Genomic DNA, 25,249 nt, shown 5'->3' with positions numbered 1-25,249 from the left:
CTTCGTTCCTTCCTTCATTCAACATTTATCTACTCGTACTCACTATGGGCCATCATCCAGACTAGGCCTTATTTCCCCCCTTATCATTTGGGCCTTCGTCATCCTTTACAGCTATGGCATTTTATCACCATGGGTCTCTTATTCTTTCATTCACTCATTCACTCATTCGTCCATTCATTCATTCATTCCCTACCCACATCTTCCATGCCTAGTCTTTCTCTTGTCGCCACTCAACTCCATCACATGCCAGTCAAAGCAGGTTTTCATATAGTTGATGTCAGTCCCTTTATTTGTAGACATTTGTACCTGTCCTTATAAAATGTGTACTGTTTTGCATGCACGGATTTTTTAATTCATGTTAATTTATAAACACTTGCACTGTTCCCGAGCTTGTCATTCAGCACCATGTTTAAGGTCCATCCACACTGCTGTGTAGACATACCATCTGTCTCTTCTGATGTCTTCAAAGAAGCCCATGGAATGCAAACAAGGCATTTTACTTAATGAGATTGTCTTCAGCTTCTCTCTCCACAATCAAAGTATCGATGTCTAGTTTGACGCATCATTTTACAGACATGAATGCTTTTGTGGGTTATATGCCCAGAGGTAGAATTATTATGTATGCATATATTTAAGCTGACAAAATACAACCAGATTGTTCTCCAGGACTCCCACCAGCTTCATGGTTTTCCATTTCACAACCCAATTTGGCACCATCCAGCTTCCCAATTTTTGCTGACCTAATAGCTGTAGTGATAGCTCATTGTGGTTTTGTTCTCCATTACTAATACTAATACATAGTAATATGTACTCTTCATATGCTTGTTAACCTTCTGGACTTCCTCCTCTCTAAAATGACTCTATTCCTTTGTGAATTTCCCCAGTGGGGTTGCTGTCATTTTCTTGTGGAGTAGGAATTCTTTGTATATTCTACATGTAAAATTCTAGATATTATCTGTTTTACTCAATATAGATTTCTTCTCCTCACCTGTAATCTCTTCTTTTTTTTTAAGATTTTTTTGTTTTAATTTGACAGACAGAGATCACAAGTAGGCAGAGAGACAGGCAGGGGGCAGGGGGAGCAGGCTCCCTGCTGAGAAGAGAGCCCGATGCGGGGTTCTATCCCAGGACCCTGGGATCATGACCTGAGCCAAAGGCAGAGGCTTTAACCCACTGAGCTACCCAGGCACCCTGGCATCTCTTAACTTTATTCGTGGTGTCCTTTTTTTTTTTTTACATAGAAATCCTAATTCATATGTATGGGTCTGTCTTTAAATTCCATTGTATTTCATTGGTCTCACTGTCTGCTCTTGTCCTGACACTTGAAAGTTTTCATTATTATTTATTATAGCATATTTTAAAATTTTAGAATAAGTTTCTCAAGTTCCTCCAAAAAAATACAAGCTGGAATTTTTATTGGTTGTTCATTGAATTTATAAAATGCTTTGAGAAGGACTGATATCATTATAAGATTAATTTGGCCCAGCTAAGCAGGGGATAGCTCTCCATCCATGGAGATCATATTCCATATCCTTTATTGTTAGAGTTTTAAAATTTTCTCCATGGAATTCTGGTGTGTTCTTAGCTAAGTTTATTCCTACTTGCTTCGTACCTCCTGTTGACATTGTGAATGGCATCTTACATTCTGTTGTATTTTTGAGTTCGCCATTGATGTTAGTGAAACATTCTAATAATATTTGTGAGTTTATCTTACCTCTAACAACCTTGCTAAAGTCTTGTACTGGTTCGAAAAGTTTGTCTCTTTGTTATGATGGTCTTTCTAGGTAGATTATCATTTCTTCAGGTAACAATAGTAGTTTTCTCTTTTCCCTCCCAATACTTACATCTCTCTCTCTCTCTCTTTTAATTAAAGATTTTATTTATTTGTTTATTTGAGAGACAGAGAGAGAGAGCGAACAAGCAGGGGGAGCAGTAGAGGGAGAGGGAGAAGCAGACTCCCTGCCAGGTGGGGAGCCTGACATGGGGCTTGATCCCAGGACCCCAGGATCATGACCTGAGTCGAAGGCAGACGCTTAACTGACTGAGCCACCCAGCCACCCTCAATCCTTACATCTCATTCCTTTCCTTACAGGGTTAGCGAGTACCATGATGAACAGAAATGGTGATAGTGGTTATTCTTGTCTTATCCTTGTCTTGAGTATGATGATAAATTCCTAAAATTTAAAAGTAATTATGAAAGATCTAAGATGGAAACACGGATGGACAAACCATAGAGCTGAGGACAACCTAACACCTGGACACATTATAAGGAAGTTTAAAAACAATGTATACAAAGAGGAAAATCTGCCACCCAGGCACTCCTAGAAAGGAACTTTCTTAGCTTGGTAAAGTTTATATACCAAATATCTACAATGATGTACATAATGGAGCAATTATAGATAAATTCTCTTTAAGACCAAGTTTTTCTGGGCTGCCGGGGTGGCTCCGTCATTTAAGTGTCCAACTCTTGATTTCGGCTCAGGTCATGATCTCAGGGTGGTGAGACTGAGCCCCACATGGAGCCCCCTATGGGCTCTGCATTGAGCATGGATCCTGCTTAAGATTCTCTCTCTTTCTCCCTCTACCCCTCCCCTCCCGGAGCAACCGTGCGCATACCCGCATTCTTTAAAAAAAAAAAAAAAAAGTTTTCCTGTTACATGCATGTGGTTAACTTCCAAACATTTTCACACAACAATTTTTAAATATGTGTATTCAACCCAAAAATAAAATATACAGATTACATCATGTAATTATGCTAAGAATTGTTCGAGCCTTCAGGGATACAGCAATGAACAAAACAGGGAAATTGTCAGCATCGTATAGCCAGATATGTGGTGTTGTGTAGACAGAAAAATTCATATGTCCTTCCAGTGAATGATTTATCATCAGTGCAGATATGGAGGACTAGAGATAGAAAAAAATGGTGGCCTACAGGTTGAGCAATCCCTAGACTATTAAGATTTTCTGTAGGCCAGAAAATCGGAGCAATTTGTAAGTCATATCTAGAGAAAGATTTCCTGACCTTAGGAGTAAAGCGGGAGAGGAAGGGGGGCTGGTGTTTTTAAAGTGGGGGGGTCCTATGTCCATAAATACATTTTCCTTGGGAGACAGTCTGTAGAGCTCATGAGAATTCCCAGGTTCAGAATCACCATTTATTTCAGAGAAATACTATGATATTAAAAACTTAAATACATGGGGCGCCTGGGTGGCTCAGTGGGTTAGGCCGCTGCCTTCAGCTCAGGTCATGATCTCAGGGTCCTGGGATCGAGTCCCGCATCAGGCTCTCTGCTCAGCAGGGAGCCTGCTTCCTCCTCTCTCTCTGCCTACCTCTCTGTCTACTTGTGATCTCTCTCTGTCAAATAAATAAATAAAATCTTTTAAAAAAAAAAGGCTTAAAAAAAAAACAAACTTAAATACATGAAAGGTACATTGCCTAAATCCAACTACAACAATAATGGACCCCAAGTGAAACAGATAATCCATGGATATAGTATCAAAGTTCATTTCTGCCTACAGAATCCCCCATGTTTCCTTTACACACCGAGTCAGCTAAGCCCCTCTCTCATTTCTCCTACAAACAAGAATCATTTCATTCTTCCATAGAATTTGCCTCTGGGCAAGACAGCAGAGCACAGTGAAGAGATCATTTAATTTAGAGTCAGGAAGCCTGGCTTCCTAGCTGCATTGCTAGCCGGGTGGCCTTGGGTAAGGTGTTTCACCTCTCCTGGCTCCGTGTCCTCTTCCAAATCAAGATAATAGGAATCGTAATAATAAGGATAACAATTGTTATTGCAATAATGAAAGGCAATCGTCGTGTAAAGTCTCTACATTCACTAGTTTTCATTGTTTTCTTCTGACCAAGAGACTACATAACTGAATTCCTTTTCATGGTTTGGTTCTCAACCTTCATGCACACTAGGGACCCTCCAGCTTCAACAGTCTGCACTTTTCCAAGATAAGAGCAGTCTGTGCTACCTCTGCCGAAGAAGCCGTGGGATTCAGACTGCGTCTCGTCAACCCCGGCTCCCAGCCATCATTGGCAAATATGGCTGACAGCTGCATGGCAGGCTCTTATCTGGGAGTAGCATTAATGGTTGGGATTTCCAGGTTTATTATGCCTTAAATAATTAGATGTTATGACTAGGTACAATTAAAAAGGAAATCACATTCATTCTGATCAAATAGAGACTACCTAGACCCAAGGCAAAGTGGCCTGGATGTATGCCAGTATTCAGAAGTGAGGACTTTCTTGTATATAGCAGCCTGGGGTTCATGAGAAATTGGAGGGTGCCCGGCTCTTTTTATGGCTCTCCTGAATGCCCCTGATACTAAACAGATGGCCCCCGGTCCTACTGACGTCTCTTTGACACAAGAAGCTGGCAAGTGTCCATGCCCCCATTTTGCAGATGAGAAAACCAAGGACCAGGTGGCTTTAATTATCTGTGGTTGAAGACTGCCATAAATAATCCTGGAAGGTAGTCAAGAAATCTGGGTGTTTATTACCTTTGATTTGCTTGTTACCCTGGAGCTTTAAAAATAGCCTTTGCAAAAGAGAAAGTCTCTAGGCTATTCTACCCACACGTGGTCCTTTCAAGGCAAAGGGAATTTTTTTTTTATTTTTTTATTTTTTGTGCTTTACCATTGCTTGGCATCGCACATTGAGTAATAGGTTCAGGTTGATAGTTTCATCTCTGAGTCAACAGTACCCTCCCCCACACTCTGCACAGTTGATGGCCACCGTTGAGACACAGCTCCCGTAATTCTTCTACAAATGCTTTTTGAGCACTAACTCTATACATGGAATCATGCTAGACATTACAAATTCTGTCTGAGGAAGACACAGACCCTGTGCCCAAGCAATTATCATCGATACGAAAAATCAGATTTTTTTAAAAAATGAAAAGTCTTACAAGAATTCCTAAAGAGTGGCTTCCATCCAAATTATGCAGGATAATTATTATAGAGAAATATCCTTGGGCCCCACCCTCAGAAAACCTGACTCAGTAGGTCTAGGAATGGTCTATGACCCCGTTGGCTGTTTTTTTGTTTTGTTTTGTTTTGTTTAAATTTCAGGAATTCAGGTGACAATCCTTTGGGATTTCGGAAACACTAACTTAGGCAATCAAAGCCTAGCCCTTCCTGAGGCTCAGAACCCCCTGCGAGCAGCCTCTGCCCTCACTGCTCTGTCCAGCACAGCCTCACATGACTGACCCCATTCCAGGGAGGATTTTAATTGACTGGCCTTCATACATGTGCAACGGGTCCTGCCCGGGGTGGCTATTGCCTCTGACTGGTGACCTCTTTGACCATTTGCAGCTCAAGGCAGTCTAACAGTCTCTCTTATGGGTCACCTTCTCCCCTCACCCTCCTGGGCTCAACAAACCCAAGCATCTCCCACTTGAGTATGATGAGAGAAAGCAGCCTTGTCAACTTCCAGATCTCTTTTACCATTGAGTGTGCGCTTCGTTGTAGGTTTTATTAAAGATGCAATTTACCAGATTATGGAAGTTCCCTTCTGTTCTGGTATAGTAAGAAAGTACCTGATAATAGGATGTTGTGTTCTCTCCTATCCCATTCCTGCATCTACTGAGATAGTCACACTGTTTTTCTTACTCTGTTAATATGAATACCATTCAACGTTGGAATTTAAAAACACTAGTCCTTCCTTTTTTCTCAAGATCTCTTTTCCTATCTATCCTCTTGCAAACTCTTACTCATTGGAATGCCCCTAGAAAGCCCTGATTAAGAAAAAACAAAAAACAAAAATCTCTAGCTCAAGTGTAGCGTGGAAGATCCTTTGTCCAGGAAAGCACACAACCATCGTTTCCCATGTACAGAGAGGAGCTTGGCACCATGAAAGCTGTGCACCCAGAGTACCCCCACCAGGGTATAGTATCAGGTGATCCTGTGACCTGGCACCCACTCGGCATGCCCATGACTTAGACCACTCAGTCTCACTGTTTTTCTGTGCACTGTTGAAAGGCTCCCAAGTGACCAGAGCTCCCTAGGCAACAGACATCAGGGATGCCATTGGTTCCTGTTCCCCTTGAGCTAACGGCTCAAAAGAGTAAAGGGAAGGGAGTTTGTCAATCGTTTTTCCTTCTCAAGTGCATTAAAAAAAAATCTCCTCCAGTTCCTTGTCCTGTAGCACCAAGCCCTCTGGTGAGTCAGGATTTTCACCAGGTATAGTTCATGATTTGTGCACAAACACTATGGAAATCGGAACTACAATACATTGTGTTTCCTTGTGAATCAGAGGTTTAGTTTACTCCAAAAGGAAAAGGCTGCAGCATGCTGGGACAAGTCTATTTGCATATGTGCCATGCTCTCGGGCAACTGTCGGTCGTGGGGGAGCTGTCATGCAGGCAGCTGTAGTCTGGTGGGAGAGTCACTTGAATGAATCAATGAATGAATGAAGAGATGAAGAAGTTGAGAAGGAGATAGAAATGTGAGTGGAGATAGAAGAGAAAGAGGAAAAGGATAAGACAGAGAGAAAGACAACTCAAAATTTTAGACCTCTCAAATTCCAAGGCAGAAAAAAAAAAAGATCTGCCTTCAAAGACAGAACTGTTAATCCAGTCAAGCAGTGAGTGTGCGAGGTACAAGTGGCCACAGTATGACCAGGAGAGACTAGTGAGCCAAGTAAGCTAAGTGTGTGCTCAGTGAACCCAGAGACAAAGTCAGACCTGAAGTCAACATCTACACATCATCGTCCCTGGTCCAGGCCAAAGTGTACAATGCCCAGCACATAATAAAAGTCCATGAATGGTGGTCATTATTGTGGATAATATTTTAATATGAAATATTTTAATTGATATGAACACTTTTGACTCAAGCCCAATATCTCTATCATTCCCTGTGAGAGCAAATACGGAAAACAAAAACGCAAACAGGGTTAGAAATGTAACGGGAACACAGTAAGTATAAATTGATTGACATGAGTATATTTAAAAAAAACACAAACCTTCCTTAGTTAATATGTTCCACAAATAGACACAGTCACACCATGAAACAACAAATAAAAGTGGGGGGGGGGGGGCAGAGATCAAGTGTTCCTCCCAGTCGCAAAGCCAATGATAGCCAAGATTTCTGGACATTTACTGTATGCCAGGACCCGTTCTAAATACTCTGCACGCATTATTTCATTTAATCCTCATAACAATGCTTTGAAGTATCCGCCTCATTTTACAGATGAGAAAACAGACAGAATGAGGTTAAGAAACTTGGCTAAAACCCACAACTCCTAAGAAGACCCTGGGATCCCTACCTGGACACTTGGGCACAAGAGAGGTGGCCTTCATAGGCAGGTGCACAGACTTTTGAGCAAGGTACAGACAGACGGCTAGGCAGTCCCAGAGCCGCGTCAGCTTGAGTGTGGAGGGCCCAACACATTGATGGCACCAAGCTCTGGAATGCAAAAACCATAGCAGACCGCCTCTTCTGGTACAAGAGCGGGTTTCTTAAGGAAGCATCTTGGGTTTCTTTGTATCCAGAAAATTTGACACGATGCCAGTTACAGAGGGTGTGCTTAGAAAAGTTTCGTGGATGGGTTGATCACCGGCCATTTACCTTTTTTCAGAGTGTGTGACAACCACGTGGAGAGCAGCAGCAACTCTGGAGCTGGAGAGCAAACCTCCCCAGCCTGTCAAGGCCAACTGCTGTCACAAGCACCGGGAACTTTACTCAGGTACAGTCTCACAATAGACTCAAATTCGTGCTGCTGACGGTGTTCCTGAGTCTTGAACCAACACATCCACCAATCTTGGGCAAGTTATCTTCTCTGGGCACAGAGATTTTAACATTTTTGTAAGGATTAGATTAGTTAATACGTGCAAAACACCACAAGTGCCTGGCAAGTAGCAAGACTCTGCCAGGGTTGTGCCACGGTTGTGGCTCGGCGGCATTCGAGTCTCAAGGGGAGTCTCCTGGACCGCCTGCCTCACAGGGAAGCATGAGGACATGGAGCAGAGTGATGGTAGGTGACATGATATAGTCACCTAGAGTCACAAACATCCATACCAATGAGTGGCTGGATGCGCAGAGGTCACTGGGCTGAACCTACGTGGAATCTCCCCATGGCCTCCTCCAACTCCACGGTGGCCAGGGAGCTCTCTGTTCTTTCTCTGGGTTGAGGAGCCAGGTTACTAAATCAGTTTATAAATGACAGTGAGTCACATAATGTAATCTAGATAGCCCTCTGCTCTCACCTGCCCGAGAACAGGATGCCCGCTCGGACTGATTAGATCAGCCAGAGCAGTTGGCTGGCATCAAAGATTTGAACACCTGCCCTTGTCCGGCCCTCCAAATGCCCCCAGGCAGCCCGGGCAGCTGCCTGTGGCTCTTGGTCCCTGTGAGAAGTACATGCTGAACCCGGGCAGTAGCAGAGTGCGCGTCCCTGGGAGGCCGGTCACCCAGAGAGCTGTATACCTGGAGATCTACTTTAGTTCTAAATTTCAGTTGCAGCTCCTGAGCTTTGGGGGACCACTGGGCAGGGGTTACAGAAAGCTGTGGGGGTTACTATGTAAGAACAGAGTCTAAGCTGCAGCGTGGGAAGAAAATGCTCTCGGAGGGAAGGTGAGTGACCAAGGGACACAGCCTCCAGGACCCGCCTCAAACTGCAACTCTGTCCTCCCAGGAGCTCCGCCACCCTCCAAACCTCCCTCCGGGCTTACAGCAAACTCAGCCCCTCTTGACTCAGCACAGTGGCTGGTGCCGACCAGAGGACCCCACAACAAAAAGCAGTGAAGAATTTGATCTCGGGATTAGAGAGGTCCCGGTTCCAGTTCCAGTTCTGCCACTCAAAACTGTAATCTTAAGCAGGTCACTTAACACTCTCTGCCTCCATTTCCTTGTCTGTAAAGCACAGATAACAATTCCTTGCCAGGCTTCTGTGAGGATCAAATCAAAGACTGCATGAAAAGGAGCACCAGAGAGCTGGAAACGGTAGATGCCCCTCGAAGGTTGGCCATCATATTACTGAGCACTGCCCGAGAGAGAGACTACGGTGGGAAGGAGCCCGGAGCACACCAGGCTTGGCGGAGAAACCACGCCAACCAAGCCCACCTTCTAAAACTTGCCACAACCAGCTCATTCGCACGGCTCGCGGGTCCTGCCTTTTCCATACATGATGTTCAAACGGATGCCATTGTGGGGCTCGTCTCTACGGCCTCCTCACTTCTAGTCAACCCCACATGGACCCACCCTGGCTCCCTCCTCTGATGCTCACACCCGGCCCAGGCCTGGTCTGAGCAGCAGGCCTCGTCCCCACGTGAGTGACACCAGGAACCGCGTCTCCTTGTGATCGCATCACTCCCACTCACCAGGAAGAGCTACCCGTGTTGGCCCATAGTCTCAGTGCAGTGGGAGAGACCCAAGATGCCCGTGAGATCATTCGTCCCGCAGATGCTGATGAGAGCCTAGGAGGTGTCCTGGCCCCACCGCACCCTTCCCTCTTAGAAGTGGTTGCGTTAGATCTTGGTTTCCCCACTCAGGGAATGCCTCCCACATGGTGAGGCCGTGACGTGGCTGCGGGAGAAGGCTCAGCAACCTGAATGGAACGGGGAACCCTTCCCGGAGCAGTGGCGGGGATGGGGACAGGGCCAGTCCTCGAGCAAGGACCAGGAAGTAAGGAATCTGCCCGGCCCGGTGGGCTGGGGCGGGCGTCCTAGCAACCGAAGCCTCAGGGTGCCCGGGGCTCTGCCGCAGGTGTGCTCAGGAGATGTGCCAGGGGAGGCTGGCTCAGGGTCCCCTGTGGCTTCCTGCCTGGACAAACACGCCTCCGCAGCCCCGGCCGACTGTCCCCTCTGCCGAGCCCCTCCGGGCGGCACTCACACTGGCCCATTGTTCTTCCTGCTGGCAGCTCTCCGGCTCTTGCTCCCCGTCCCTGCCCCCCAGCGACCCCAGCACAGCCTTGGCCAGTCGGTCCATGCCGAGCAGATCCCGGGGCTCAGTGCGCCTCACAGAGTCGAGGTGCTCAGCAAAGTACCTTCCCTATTTTGAGGGCCTGCCCTCAAGCAAGAACCAAAACCAAATATGGTGGAAAGGCCAGTCGACGGACAAAGATTTTCAACCGATTCCTGTCATCAGAATGCTTTTTTTTTTCCCAACTCAATTATTAAGCAGATCTACAAAGTAGGAAACAGGTAGAAGAGGCCTGGCTCTATGTGGAGTGAGGTCCAGAGGCTGTCTTGGGGTCTCCCACTCCTCTGCTCCTCCGGCTCTCAGGCAGCCCGCAAGCATCTCCAGAGAGCACACACGACTGGAGAAGTTCTGCCCCGTGACGCTCGCCCTTGGACTCACCTTGCAGATGGATGTCTTCTGGCCAGGCCTTGAGACGCATTCCCTGCCCTGCCCCCCATCTCACCCAGGTGTCTCCCAGTGGCACGCCCGTCCTCCCTCAGCCTGGCCTGTGGGGTCCTCTGCAGCTGCGGGCCAGTTCCGATCCGTCAGCCCTTCCACGTCCTCCCCGCTGCTGCCCATGGTGGTGGCGGGTGGCCATCAAGTGGCAACTTGTACTGGGCCTTGAGGGCAACTCAGAGCCAGATCGACCCTTTGGAACAACAGAACTCAGTGTGGGAGCAGATTGTCCCAGCGCTCGGGGGCAAAGAGTTGGGTGGGCTTCCTGGCAGGTGTGACTTGAGAAATACCTCCTTTTGTGATAGGGAACTTCTGAACTGTCCTGGTGCCAGGTAAGTTTTGGGAAAGCAGAGTGGGCTATCCTGGGGTGGCCAGTCAGAGTCAGGGAAGGCGCACTGCCCTCCTCCACACCAGTGCTGGCCCCGACTCCCCGCCCTCCCCACACCTGCTCCCAGTGGACCCCACGGGCCTTTCCAGACCCTGCTGCAGTTCCAACAGGGGTGGCCGAGAAATGACCACTACTTACGCGGGAACATTGACTGCTCCCTTATTCTCTGCCAAAAACTGGTGTGCTTTTATGTCTGAGGCCCAGGCAGCTTTCCCTGAAAATTAAGATCCTATCTCTGCGTGGGTCGCTCCCTGCAACCCCCCCACCTCCCTCAGCTCGTCCATCCACCCACTCCCAGGAGACTTCCAAGCCTTGTTCAAAGCCCTGGACCTACATCTTCCACAAAACTCCTGCTTCTCTTCCTCCTTTTAGAGCATTAATGATTCCATCCTCACTTTTGGATAATAACACACAGCTTGAATTGAACATTTAATTGAATATTTAAATGGCTTTATTTCCATAATTCAACCGTTAATTTCTTGGGGGCAAAGACCAAGGTTTCCTAGGATCCCTCATGGTGTCCAGCTCCGTGTTTTATATTGTGATTTGCAAGAGGCTAGTGTCCAGTTAGTGTCCGTTGACTTGCTCATGCCCCTGACTAGGAACCCCGTATGCCGAATGTGTCTCAACTCTGAAGGTAGCTGCTGTAGGCGTTTCATCCAAAGGACAAGGCCCAGGCTGAGAAAGAACACAAGAGGAAATACATTTTAATCTCACAATTTCTTAGTTCATTTCATACTTTTCCTAAGCAAACAATCAGAGTTTAGTCCGTATAATAGACCGCTCCTGTCTCCCCGTACCACTGCTCCCCTGGCCAATCCACTTTCCAAAGTGCAGCCAAGAGATTTATTTCTCATGCAAATCTATCATCTTTTTCCACTGCTTTAAACCCCTCCGTGGTTTCCAGTTGCCCTTAGGCCTTAGTCCAAATCCTTCCTCTGACTTCCTAGGCCCCCGAGGATCCGGATTTACGCCTTTCCAACCTCATCTTCCGTCCTATGCCCTGAGCTCTCCGCGGCCCTGCATACTCAGCTTGCAGCTCTTAAAACTTCCACACCACGCTCTCCTTTGACCCCCCCAGGCCTTCATGCCAGCTTTTCCTCCTTCTAGAATGTTCTTCTCCCCACTCTTTTCTTCCCTTTCCTGCATCCCTTCCCCTGGCTGATTCCTGTTCAACCCAGTTGAGTTCACCGACCCAGAGAGGACTTATCTGAGGCCCAGAGAGCAGATCAGAGAAAGTACCAGATGCTCGGCCCCTTCTTGTGTCTCCTCTTCATTGGGGTCACCGGCTTGTTTCCCACCTAGATCTTAGGTTAGGGACAGTGACCCTTCTGCTCATTGTTCATCACCCCAGTTCTAAGAATCGTGCTCATTGAATAGAATAATCAAAATGTCCCCTCTTTGCAGCCAAATGTTTAGGACATCTTCCCCACATGCAATGCTGCAGGCCATGAAAACATTACCCTTCCAAGCGAGGGCTTTGGGATCACTGTTTTTGAGATTAAATTTATAATTAAAGAAATAATAACTTACTGTGCAAAAGAGTTCCATGACCTCAAATTCAGTCCAGTTCAGCTTACTAAATCAAATTACTTACTTCCCCTACCACAACCTTATTCTCTGCCTCTGCCCTGTCCACCAGCCTCACTTGTGGTCTGTGGCTTGTGGGACACAAGAGGAAGGAAGGGGGGAGTCATGACCACTGACATAAATACCACCAGTTAATACTCTCACCCAGTATATCGTTGCCACTTCCTACTGGAAGAAAAGCTTCCAACACCACTAATGGTCTGCAAATCTGAGACAGCCTCAGTCATTGGACAGGGAAACCAGCGATGGCATTGTGCTTACAAAGACAAGACAACAATTTATGGAACGTGGTCTCAGGGGTACCTATGACCTCCATCCATTTTTCCCCACTCCTGACTCAAATGTCCCAGTTACACCTTGGTCCTTTTGCTCAAAACAATGGTTCTCAAACTTTACCATGCATCAGAATCACCTGGAAGACTTCATAAAGCAAAGAGTGTGGGAGCCCCATCCCCATATTTTCTGATTCAGGAAGTCTGACTCAGGCCCCAAAATTTGCATTCCTAAGTCCCTAGGTCATGCTGAAGCTGCTGGTCCAGGGACCACACACTAAAAACCTCTGCTTCAACTAGGAATAGTTTCAAAACAGACACTCAGAAAGTATGTGTTGAATGAATGAATGAAGGAAAAAGTAAGTGAACGATGATATTCTAGACTTTGTACAAAGATAGTTTGACTTTTGGAACATACAACCTAAGAAGTTGTATTTGTAATATTTTTTCACTCACATATCAATATATTTACATTTTTTATGGATTTCATATAAATCTGAGAAATTTAAGATTCAAATATAAAATCTAAGGATATACATACACGTATGTGAAAAATACAGGTGCTTATACGTAGAATCAAAGAGAGCTAAATCAGCCTATCCAAGGAAAAGTGAAATTTGTACCAGTATGGATTTTTGCCTTTTTTTTGTTTGCTGCTGTATTCCTGCGCCTAGAAGAGGTTTGGCATTAGATGACACTCCGTAAATATTTGTTCAGTGGATGAATGGATCAAATCTCATGTACAAGCCAAGGGGATGCCTTCCAGTTCCTTTTGGGTGAGTGTGTAGGCAGAGGGATTGCTGCAGAGAAGCCCTCAGTCTCCCAGCCTTGAGGCAAGTTGGCATGGGCTGTGTTTGTGCTAAGTGTTCCCCTGACATTGCCTCAGACGTCCTCCCACTCTGCCTTCCATGGCTTTTCAGAATCCGCATGGTGCACAAAGGTCTGAGTGTGTTTTCATCCAGGGCAAAAAAAGAAATCCCACATCGGAAGTGTCTGTACACACTCATTTCCACATTGCAATCTGTGTTGACTCGGTGAAGAAATCCAACGGAACTGAACACCCCTTTGCAGAGTGGAACTTCTCAGGAGAGCCCCCCCCCAAGCAAAAATGTCCAAAAGAGTCCCTTTGCCCTTGTAAATCGCCAAAGAGACATCTCTCCAGAGAAGGGCTTCTCTTCTGGGGGCCCCAAGGGATATTCTGTCCATCTTTGTACAAGCTCTTAACCAGGGCATGACTCTGGACACAGCACAGGTAATTTCTCAACTTCAGAAAGCCTCAAAGTAGAGCCGTGGGTTACAAAGATGAAACACAATTGTGTACACAGAAATCTGTCTGGGAAGCCAAAGGTAATTAACTCTGCTTTTTAGGCTTCAGAATCCCAACCTCAAACATTTCTGTTGTTCTCCTCCAGGCACTCCCTTATTAGAGACTAAAATTGAAAGGATCTTCTCTTTATCATGACACTATAATTAATGGGGAAAAGGCAAATGATTTTAGTGGGCTAAGGTCTCCTTGACCTGTACTGTTACCACTGTTATTCGTGGGAAAACAGGAAGGACTCTGGGGAAGAATTTATCTCTGGGAAAGACCTAACTGCTGCAGAAAAGGTGATCTGAGGGACATCCAAAAGACCATCCAACCAAAAGGAATGCCCTCATTGTCCCACCATAGGGTCTAAAATTGTCAGCATGGACTTCCAGCAAGTTACTCTCTTGCCTCTGAAAAGCTGCACAGAGACATCATCTGCGTGGGGTGACAAATGAAGGCGTCGCCGTGCTGGGAGAGCACAGGATTAACCAGACTAGCCAGACAGTAGAAGAAAAGGGTCCGAAGGGAATGGGATATGGGAGGTACTGGTTGGATGAAGATGGCGATAGTGACAATGAAGATGGCAATGATCGCGATGCTGTTCCTGGTGATGCTGGTGAAGCTGAGCCCCATGCGAGGTACATGGGCAGTAGAGCTCTCATAACAGAGGAAGGCGTCATGCGACAGTGACTATCGTAAGTGCTCTGTAGGAATCATTCCAGTTCCTCCTCAAGTTCACGTTTATATATCCATGTTAGAGATGAGAATAACTACAACTGAAAGAGATTTAGCGACTTGCCTGAAGCCGCCTTTCAGTCCGAAAAGGACTGAAACCCACCAAGGATGTAAGATGGCGCCGTGGCTGGAACAGCCCCGATTTCCAGGGTTGGAAGCATTCCGAGGTCCCTGGGAGGTAAGAGCACAAAAAGGAAGGAGTAGAGGGCAGGCCATCTACACGCTTAACCCTTGGCCTCGGGTCCCCTCTGCTCACAGTGCTAGGACAGTTGCTGCTCAGGGACAATAGTCAAATTGCCTTCTCTCCCCGCTCTATCGAAGAAATATGTAGGAAGGGACAGAGACATGGCTGGATGAACATGGAGGGAGTTGCACAAAAAATGTTCTTTGCAAGGCATTTTCTTTTCTTCTCTGGGAAAGGAAGACAGGTCACCTCTGCTGGGGACAATGTCCCTAAGAAAACTCAGAACTTCGAGGGAGGAAAAAAAAAAAAAAAACACAAAAAAACAGGACATGAAGGAGGATGTGATTAGCAACGTGTTCCATTCGCCTCCCACAGTTGGCAAGACTGAACAATTTTGTATTTTATCACATTGTTACCTGACGGTATTGTCTTGTCATCTTAATCTGTTCTTTCCTCTGTTTGATATTTCCAACTCAGCTTCTAACTTTTCGCGAATGGAGACCATAAATAATCCTATTTCTTGTATGCGTCCTGCACCGTGGAGGCTGATGTTGGTGTCTAATGAATTTTTGTGACCTGCTTTGCTGAGGCATCTCCCCTGATGCCAGAGGCAGTTCCCGGGGACTCTGATGGACACCGAGGTGTCAGAACACTGAGGACCCGGACAGTTCAGAGAGATTATATGGCCTTCCTACGAGAACCAAGATGACCCTCTAGATCTGTTCCTGCAAGCATCAGGCAAGCTTTCCCAGGTTTGGACTCTGAAGAGACTCAAGACCTTCCTCCAGGAAGTAGATTCAGCTCGGTGTAAAGAATAGCCCAATTTCCTCTGTGCCCAAGAGTTCCCCTGCTCCGGGAGCAGAGAGAGTTACCTGAAGTGATGGACGGAGATGCGCTCCACCGCTGCGCATGCGCACAGTCCTCTTAACCACATGGCCGTTAAGGGCACCGACTGGGAGCCAAATCACTGCGTTGGGGTGCCAGCTGGGCTACTTACTAGCTGTGTGACTCTGGACAACTTGCTTACCCTCTCTGTGCCTCAGTTTTTCATCTGTAAAATGAATATGATACTCCTACTTATATTATGAGCTGTATGTAGGTTAGATGTTATTTCTGCTATTGTCTATTTATTATCATTACTGTTAAAATATTTGCAGATAGAAGATGTCTTACCACTCTTCACAACACAGAATGTTTCCCTTTCTCCCAACAAACCCATGAGACAGATTTTATTACTATCCTCACCGTAGGCAAGAGGAAATTTAAGATCAGAAGACATCAGTGACTTGATAACCGTCTGTGCACCATCCTGGAAGCCAGAGGAAGAGACTCCAAGACCCTGTACCAAAGGGCGCCCCAGTGAGCAGTGGAGGGAGGCTCCTGAAATAGGGACGGAAAGAAGACGAGCAGATGTGAGCAGGTCTGATTGTTGTCTGGTAGGAAGATATAACCAGGCCCCTTTGAGACCCCAGCACAGGTGGCTCTGAACCCACTTCAGAGCATGAGTCCTTCTGACCTTACCGTGGGACACGTGCTAAGGTGGCCCCGGCCACGACGTGCTGCCCCACTCTGGGCACCGTGCCCTCCCCTGCCCTCCCCCTGCTCTGCTAGCAGCCGCGCTGTGTTAGCCTTCTGTTCTGTGTTCAGAGAAATGTCAGTGTGGGAGCAAACCGAGAGCAAATGTGTCTTTCATTTGCCAATTAGTCATGTACCACTTGTAACTGTTCTTGTGTGTGATGTGTGTGCGCTATGCGTTATTTAACTTTTCCTTTATTTGCAGTTCGTGCCCCCCACTCGAGTTATATGAAGTTCCACATGGGCCAGGACTGTCTTCTATTTGATTGGCGTCCCCAGAGCACAAGGCAGACACACCGCGGATTGCATAAGCATCTGGGGGTGGAGAGGACCTGTTCTAGAGGAGGAAAGCAGTCCGGCCTCTCCCAGGTCAGTGGAGACCGCAGATGGGGTGGAGGTCACCAGTCCTGATCCCGACGTGGGCTGGCCCCCACAGGGGCCCTGACAGTCCCTTCCTTGCCCAGTCATGCCTCCCTGTCCAGGGCCGAGGGAATCCCTGCCATGCCTCACCCTCCCCTCTTGCCTTCATGAGAAATGGCAGCCCCACCACACGTGGGCGTGTGGTGTGAAGACACTAGGTGAGGTTCTCATCTGGGCAACTGTTCTGCTGTGTTGTTTTCCTGCCCCATCCTGAGGAGATAAGATCTGGGCAGGCTTGTGGTTCTCCCAGCGACCCTCAAAAGCAACACACAAGCCAAGTTCCCATTTCTCAGACGCCTCCCCAAAGTCACACCCCATTTCAATATCTGTACTGAGATCCGGGTCATTTGAAAGCAGCGGCAGAGAAAAACAGAGCAAGATCAATGCCTCTGAGCTTCCCTTTCTTCTCAGAAGGTCTCCGGGCAATGGTGATTTGCATGGGCTGCCAGCTCAGGACCTCACAGAGGGAGACTCAAGCCTGAGGTTGCTAGAGGAGCCCCCACTTTCCCCAGCCCTAAGAGGTGGGGGGAAATGAGTACTTAAAGGAGAGTAGCGTGAAGTGTGCAAGTCTTCCAGGGTACTGAGGAGAGGGGAGCAGGGCTGTTCTGGAAAGACGGGAGAATGGAAAGTCACATATCCTCAGAGAAAAAGCTAAAAAGCATAGGGGACCATGCTCACGAACCCGTGAGCCAGAGGCTCCGAAATGGGATTCCAGTTGCAAGATACCCTAAGACATGGACTGACTCCTCTCCAGCTCCTCTGGACATAAAAGTGGTAACTACCCGCATTGCCCAGAGCTCAGTGCAGAATGAGCCCCACTCAGTAAAACCCCGTGAGGAGTTCACTGACGACCAGCATGTTCCACTAGCCCGAGAGGAGAGAAGCCTCATTCTGATCACTCCTTCCCTCCAGGCTTCTCCTCTGTCTCCATTCCTCTCCAGACTCCCTTTACTTTGTAAGCTGGTAATACCAGCCCCTAGGATGCTAAAGTTTGTGAGAGTCGGGGAGCGTGGGCCTGAAAGTGCTGCAGAGACAGCTTGAAAGGTCAGGGGTAAAAGAATTAGAAATTTCTCCTTTATTTTAACAAGAATCATGCCCTTCTGACTTTGGGTCCCAGAGATCAGGCCAGGGAGGGTACAAAGAGATGGGGGGTGGAGAGAGGAAGGGAGAGGAAGACAGAGAGAAGGAAAGAAAGAAGGAGGGAGAGTGGGAGATTGGAGCGGGGGGCGGTCAGGATTCCTGTGTGTCTCCTGGTGTTCACAATAGAAGGTGTTCAAAAAGGAAGCAAGTATGGCTTGACGTCCCATGTGATTTAGAAATGGCCTGAGTGGCCAGCCCAAGACACATTCACATTAAACAAGGAAGAGGATCTGGCCTCCAGCACGAGGTCCACCTGGTGGCCGAACTGGAAGGCGTGCATGTGGCAATCTGGGGGCTGAGGGTAGGGTGGGGGTAAAGGACATAGAGACGATCCAGAGGCCCAAAGGTTCAAAATGCAGTGGAATGGAGCAGCTCCTGGTTGCTAAATTTCAGGATATTTTTCATTCTGGGCAACCTAGAATGTCCAGCTGTTAAGAGGGCTTGGAGCATGTGGGGAATGGTGTAGCCTGGTCGCAGGAATGGGCTTGTATAGTCTGAGTCTACAGAGTCTTCATCGGTTCCTTTCTTGGAACCTGGAGGGAAAGACCTTCTTCTTGGATATCTTCTTGGATATATTATTACATTTAATCCCAGATAACATGTGCCCCTCACATGCAGGCACCCCCAGGCCTCAGAGGACTCTGCCTTCCCAAGGTCAGGTCAGAAGAACAGATTTGAGAAGCCATCAACCATGCCAATGGGATGGAGTAATTTGGGACCCTTCAGGTCCTCAGGTAAACCCAGAGCAGGCCTTAGTTCTAATTGAATATTCATGCCCCCTTCCAAGTGCAGCCTGGAACCCCCAGAAGGCATAGAAGGTATCTGCCCAGGGCAGGACAGGATGGCCCTTAAGAGCACAGGCTTTGGCCTCAGAGCTCCTGGATTTGCATTCTGGCTCCACCATGAATGTTGTGACCTTGAGAAAGCCATTTGACTTCTCTGGGTCTCATTTTCTCAAATGTGGAAGGGCTTAGTAATGATCCTGGATAGGACTAAATGAAGCATCGTCCATGCCTAGCACAACATCTATCTGAGCTGCTTAAAGGCTCAATCGATAATAGTCATTCTTATTATTTTTATCATGTAATGATTGTTTTTTTTCCCAGATCAGTAGCCTCACTGGGCCTCTCAGAGTAGGCTTTTGGGAAAGCCAGTGCCCCGGCCCTTCCCAAGCCCCCGAGAGTCCTTGAGGGCGTCAGAATGCACGCGGTTTGCCCTCTGTTAGTTTAACCTTGAGGGGACGAAAGCCCAGTGCAGCTGAAGTGTGGGCCTACATTTTGGATAGAGTTTGGTGACCCCAACTCATCTGCCTTATGTCCTTGAGTGCAAACCAGTTTTTTGGTTTTGGGAGGAGGGTTATTTTGTTTTGTTTTGGCTTTTTTACAGACGGAGAGATTAACGACAAGGACTGGCCCTTGTCAGAGCTTTCCTGATTCTGACTGAGGGTTAAAAATGATGCTCACCAGCCGTTCTGCCTCGGTTTCTGCCAGTCACCGCTTCGCATGGCTGCCTCTGCTTCTCTTCCTCTTCCTCTTCCTGTCCTCTCTTTGCTGATCTGGACTCAGCCTGGTATTCTTGTCACAAGGTCATCTCCCAGGTGAGCTCAGCTCTGCGTGAAACAAAACAGCTCATCGGAAGGCACCACACTGCAGAGGGTGGGAGGACGGTCCTCCATGCTCTCTGGTCCCCTTACCCGTGGGGTCTTCCGGTTCCATATTGCAAAGCAAGGCAGGAAGGGTTTTAATCTAAGCTCTTGGAACCCTTGGACTGGGAGCGGGAGCGGCCCCAGATCTGGGTGGCTGGGTGGTCTGCGCTGGCTAGGGGTCAACCACTCAGCCTTAAAAGATGTCTGGGCACAATTTGTTTTCAAAAGGCTTGTATGTTTGTTATTTTCTCAGCTTCGGTTTTAGATCCGTTTGGGTGTTCTCCAAAGGAGAGAGCCACTCAGACCTGGCGTTGGAGCCGCCTCTTTCCCACGCTCTCCTCCCCGCGCGCCCGCATCGGGGCTCCCAGCCACACCAGCTGCCGCTCCATGCGTGCGTCTGGGGCGTTTTCGTGTTCTTGGGCCACGGCATGTATTTTATAAACACACGGTCAGTTTACACTGCCTGGGAACTTAGGGGCTTTCCTTTCTCTGGGAAACAGCTGTGAGGAGCTTGACCAACCTTGGCTTTGTGCAGAGTGAGACATCACCTCTGATCATGCACGTGGGGCAGGTGTACTGGCTGGGTTCCTATTGTTACGCCTGAGGATGCGCCTAGAAATGCTAAGGAGGGAAGCTCATTATGCTCTCCTCCCCCACTTGCAGTTTAATTGCTCATAAATGACTTTGCATACTATAAAACCCCGTATCTGCTCATCTGCCCGTTGTACCTTCCACTCCCTGACGGCCGTGGGCCTCTGAGGTCACAGAATCGTGGAGTCAGAAAGCTGGAGGGAACTTGGAGAGTGTCATTCACCCAACTAACTAGATGAGCACTTACTATGTGCGAAGCAGTGGGCTGACTCCATGAGTGAAGGAAGGTAAGCAAGACCAAGTCTCTGCCTTCCCAGAGTAACAGACTTTCTGCTTTGCCGTCACCTCTGTGAAGCCTTCTGTGACCTCCTGAGGCAACCTCAGGTTGTCTTCCTTGGTGGCCCCATGTCCCTCTGCTGACCGCTATCGTGGCACCGGCCATGCTGCAGTGAAATGGTCTTCATGACTTTCTTCCCCAGGGAACGTGAGCTTCCACAGGACGGGACCAGCCACGCTTGGTGACACTCATACTCTGCAGTTCGTCTCACAAGGAGAAACAACAGAAGAAGAGAAATGCTTTATTTATTAGCCGCCACTGATGATAGTTCTTTGGCTAACCCCCCAAACAAGATGAGGTTGGTAGCTGCCTAAAGAAGAAAGAACTGAAAAAGGCAGAGGGATACCAGCCGTCCTGACCAAGGAAAAATGGTCAAAATGGGATCGTCTCATCAATCTACTGCTCCCTTGGCCTTTCTGGAAACCTCTATTATTGCTGGAGGAGGTCCTATTAATAGGAGTTTGCTTGGGCTGCCATAACAAAGTGCCACAGACTGGATGGTTTAGACAACAGAAGCTTGTTTTCCCACAATGATGGAGGCTGGAGTCTCAGACCAAGATGTCGGTAAGGTTGGTTTCTTCTGAGGGCAACTGTCTTGGCTTGTAGATGACAGCCTTCTCCTCTTTGTCTTCACACGGCCTTTTCTCCACGGCTGTCTGTGTCCTAATATCCTCCTCCGTTATGGACACCAGTCATAATGGATTGGGACTCACCTAGATGACCTCATTTTATCTTAATTACCTTTTTAAAGTTTCAGTTTCCAAATACAGACATATTCTGAGGTGACTGTGACCTCACCATATGAGCTGGTGTTCGTAGGGGGAACAATTCAGCCCATAACAGACAGCAACACGGATGCTCAAAGATGTCCCAGAAAATTCCTAACAAAGGCCAGAGCTAGTCTATCCAGGGGCCAAGAAATGGGCCTGTGTCTACCTCCCTCCTTGGATGCCCTACAACCTTGGACATTCAAGGCTTCATCTATCACTGATAAGCAAATGTAAACAATTGGTTACCCCCCCTTATCTGTGCCCCCTCAGCCCTTCCCCTCCTCATTGGTGCTCCCCACATTTCTGTATTTGAGCCAAGGGCAAGAGCAGTGTCAATGTGGAGGAAATAGAGAGACAGACTCCCCTTGGGACTAGGATGGAAAATGACAGCAACAGAGACAATGTGCAAGGAAGACGACTGGCTCGCTTTCCGAGCTCATAAGCAGAACTGGAAAAAAGGTCCAGACACCCTGGCTAGATGGAGGAGAGCCAAGCCAGCAACAAGCACCAGCGGCGGCTTGCTGACTGCCCGCCAGAGCCATGTGCTGCTGGACAGGAACCAAGACGGAGCCGAGAGAAAGTCCTGGTGGCAGGAGGACCATCCCCCCTTCAACACGGCCCTTGCTGTTGGCTTGTGCGAGGTCCTAAGTCTTCAGCAGCCTCGATTCCCAGGGCTGTTCCTTACTGTCAGTTGCCAGTTGGCGAAACATCGTGCTGGAGAGGAGTGAGTACAGGATACGAGCCTCCCAGTGAACGGATGCATTGTAACCAGATTTGGCCTAGCGGGGCTGCTTAATGCCAAGACAGCTGGGTTGGGGAGGGTGGATGCTGATTCAGCACGGGCGAGCGAGGGCGGGCTGGGGCTGGGGCATGCCCACTGCACACCGCGAGCGTGGCCCCGAGGCTCTCAGAGCTCTGCCAAAGCTGCAGTCCAGTTCCCTGGAGGAAGGGAAGTCCACAGGCAGGCTTCCCAGCCACCCTGGGCCAGGTCTCAAGGTGCAGAGTTCTGGAGGACTTGCAGACGTGGAGTACTTCAGGAGACATTGAACTTCTTCCAAAACCATCCCACTGGTCCAGACGACCTGCTCCTGTCTTATCCCGAAATTGCATCAAGCACAGGGTCGACCAAGCTACGAAGCCCCAGCTCTGACGCTGTCAGGAGATAGCAGCCAGCAACCTTCCCAAGGCCGTGTAGCATTCCGGGGATCGGCTGGAGAAAGCCACATTTTTCATGCCAAAGCTAAGAATCGGGAGAAAGAAGGCAGTGGATGTGGCAGGGAGTGGACCCTAACTTAGCGGAGACTTTGGGGGAGATGCAACAGGAGGGGATGTGACCAGTGACCACTTCACAAGAACCAAGCCTCAAAGCTTACAGAAGCTGCAGGCAGAACTACTTAGCCCTCCTTGGGCTCTCGCCTTCAGTAGACAAGAACAGAAAACAGCAGCCACCCAACCTGAGACCGGAGTCTGTCTGCCAGGAGGTGGGAGACATTCCACTGGCGACCTGTGACCCCGTTTAGTCACTCGTTCAGCCCTTCTTTGTTGAGTGTCCGACTTCTGCCAGCCGCTGTGATGGGCAGTAAACCCCCAGGCACTGCCCTCCTGAAGCTCACATCCTACAAAAAGGAAAAGAAGAGACTCAGTCGCACAATTCGAGATACTGTGGCAAATTGTGGCAAATGTGACCAGGAGCTTTGAGAATGATGTCAGAGCCCAGACCGGGCAGTCCGGGAAGGCTTCCTTGGAAGTGACAGCTCGGCTGAGCTCTGAAGGGTGCGTGGGGATTGCCTAGACAAAAGGATGGGGTCCGGGGAGGGGAGAGTAAGGAGCAGCATCTGTGAGGGCCTTGAGTTTGGAAAGAGCAAGAGGCCTGCCAAGGTGGGCAGGTGGGGCAGGTCATAGCTGCTTTTCTATTATGGTACCACGGAGGCCAAGCTCACAGGATTTACAGAGTGTAGAAGCTGCTGGGGGTCAGCCTCTTTCTGTCTCTGTAACTTGGTGGGTCACTGTAATTTTCATCACAAATAGGAAGATGGCTCCTCTTCCTCTCACCCAAAGGGAATCTCTAATCCCTCCATCAGGTAGGATTCCCCCTAAACTGTCCCAAGCTAGCCTTGTCTCTGACCCCAAGGAGGAAGGATACAGGGACGAATACTTTCAAGCCCAGAGACCTTCAGAGAAAAAGTCCAGCAAATCTCCTCCCTACCTCTGAGCCCACTGTTGTCCCTGGCACCACGTCTCAGTCTCGATCAATGTCCAAGGCTCCGAGACTGTCTCAGAGTCACCTGGAAGTGTGGAGCGATTCTGGACGAGCCCACACTGCCTCACTTCCTCCCCATTTGCCCAGGAGGAATGGTTCCCGGGGGCAGCCCCTCGCATCTCCCAGGCCCCCCTCCCGCTCCAAAGCCTGGATTCGCACCACACAGTCTCGGCTCACACACATGCAGGACGGATGGCAAACCCAACCTCCCACCCTCAGGCTTCCCAGGACCCCCTCTAGTGTGGAACAGAGATGGAGAAATGGCTGCGGCCTCCTGCAAGAGGGAAAAGGCAAGTCCGAGCTGAGCTTCAGGCCTGCAGGAGGTGGACGTCCACGCTGCCCACCCCCACCGCTTGGAGCCCCTCAGGCACACACGTGCACACATGCGTCTGTCCCTCTAAATGCTTGTGGCCACCGGGGCTGAGGGAGGCACTGGGAGGAAGGACACCTACCTTCTCTTCTCTTCTCTTCTTCGCAGTCTGAGGCTGGGGCCCAGGAAGACAGCCAGCCTGAGTCAGGGGCTTGTTACCACATGGAAAGATCCCCATTTGGAACCTTCCTGCCTTTGGGCGCAGCGATCACCCAGGGCCAGCTCTGCGAGGGCCGCTCAGGGAGCACCGACACAGGCACCCTCACAGGGCGCGCTCAGGAACTCCAGACCCTGCGTTGGGTCCCCCCGCAGCCGGTCCCCAGGCGGCCCTGCGCGAGGGAGCGAGGGCAGCGCTAGCAGGTTGGTGCAGGGCAGCGTCTGTCTTGGGGAAGCCACAACTCTCCGTCTCTTGAGGAAGAGATATAAGTCAATATAAGTTGGGATATTTGTGCATTTTCTTTGCGTGTTTAACCCAAAGCAGGTTTCCAACCCCTGGGCCCTAGGCACAGTGGGTTTCCATTTCTTTCCCAGCTGAGGCTCCTGTAGTCCGCAGTTCTGACCTCGCTACTCCTCAGCGGGTGTCTACAGAAGAGAGCGCCCCCCTCGGACCCCTGGACAGACCCTCACCCCAGGAGCCACAAGAGAGGGCAGCACAGTGACAGAGCGCCCCCTACTGACAGCTGCCCACGCTGACCCACCCAGGAAGGCCTGTGCGATGTCTCTCCCCCTCACCATTTTGTGAATTAGGCCCCAGGAATATCTTCCAGCGCCCCCTCAATCCTCCGCCCCCAAACTACGGGGGCTTTAATCCGACAGATCCACAGGGGCAGGCCCTTGTGTCACCGCCCAGGTCCCGCAGTCAACACGGAGCTTCAAGCAGAACCTGAAATGACACCCAGGACAGGTCCTTAACCCAGCACGGGGCCAGACTGATGGGATGTGTTCCAGGGTCCTCAACGGCGCCAACTTCAAAGAGTCACGTGTGCCAGGCGACTCCATTCCGTGCCCACACTGACTGCCACCCAGCGGGCTGGCCAAGGCCTTCCCAGAGGAATTCTTAGACTCTGCTCACGTCTCCCTGCACCGGCAGCTAAACGGAAGCCTACCCCTTCTAAGGGACTGCGGATGTCCACGGAATGAGTGAGAGTATGACACACTTGGTTCTCGGAGAGCCTGGACATTCATTCCGTCATTTAACCCTCACAATGCCTCCGCCACCTTCCCCACATAAAGCGGATGCCGCCTGGACACTGAGGCGCAGAGAGATGAGGGGACCCGCCGGGATAAAGCTCAGCTCCTCCCCTAGG

At 49.0% G+C, this 25,249-nt stretch overlaps 1 long non-coding RNA gene across 1 annotated transcript; it reads right to left on the bottom strand.

The window, feature by feature from the left end:
• Positions 1-15,792: 15,792 nt before the first annotated feature.
• Positions 15,793-23,079, bottom strand: LOC123949127. The gene is made up of 5 exons (XR_006820021.1): positions 20,453-23,079; positions 20,135-20,235; positions 19,433-19,578; positions 16,080-16,214; positions 15,793-15,885 (listed from the first exon to the last, which is right to left on the bottom strand). It is a non-coding gene; the product is annotated as an uncharacterized LOC123949127 (long non-coding RNA).
• Positions 23,080-25,249: the final 2,170 nt, after the last annotated feature.

This window comes from Meles meles, chromosome 8 (genome assembly GCF_922984935.1).
Source record: "Meles meles chromosome 8, mMelMel3.1 paternal haplotype, whole genome shotgun sequence".
Taxonomy (NCBI): Eukaryota; Metazoa; Chordata; class Mammalia; order Carnivora; family Mustelidae; genus Meles; species Meles meles.
Note: the sequence above shows the minus strand (reverse complement) of the source record. Positions and strands in the feature narration are given on the sequence as shown.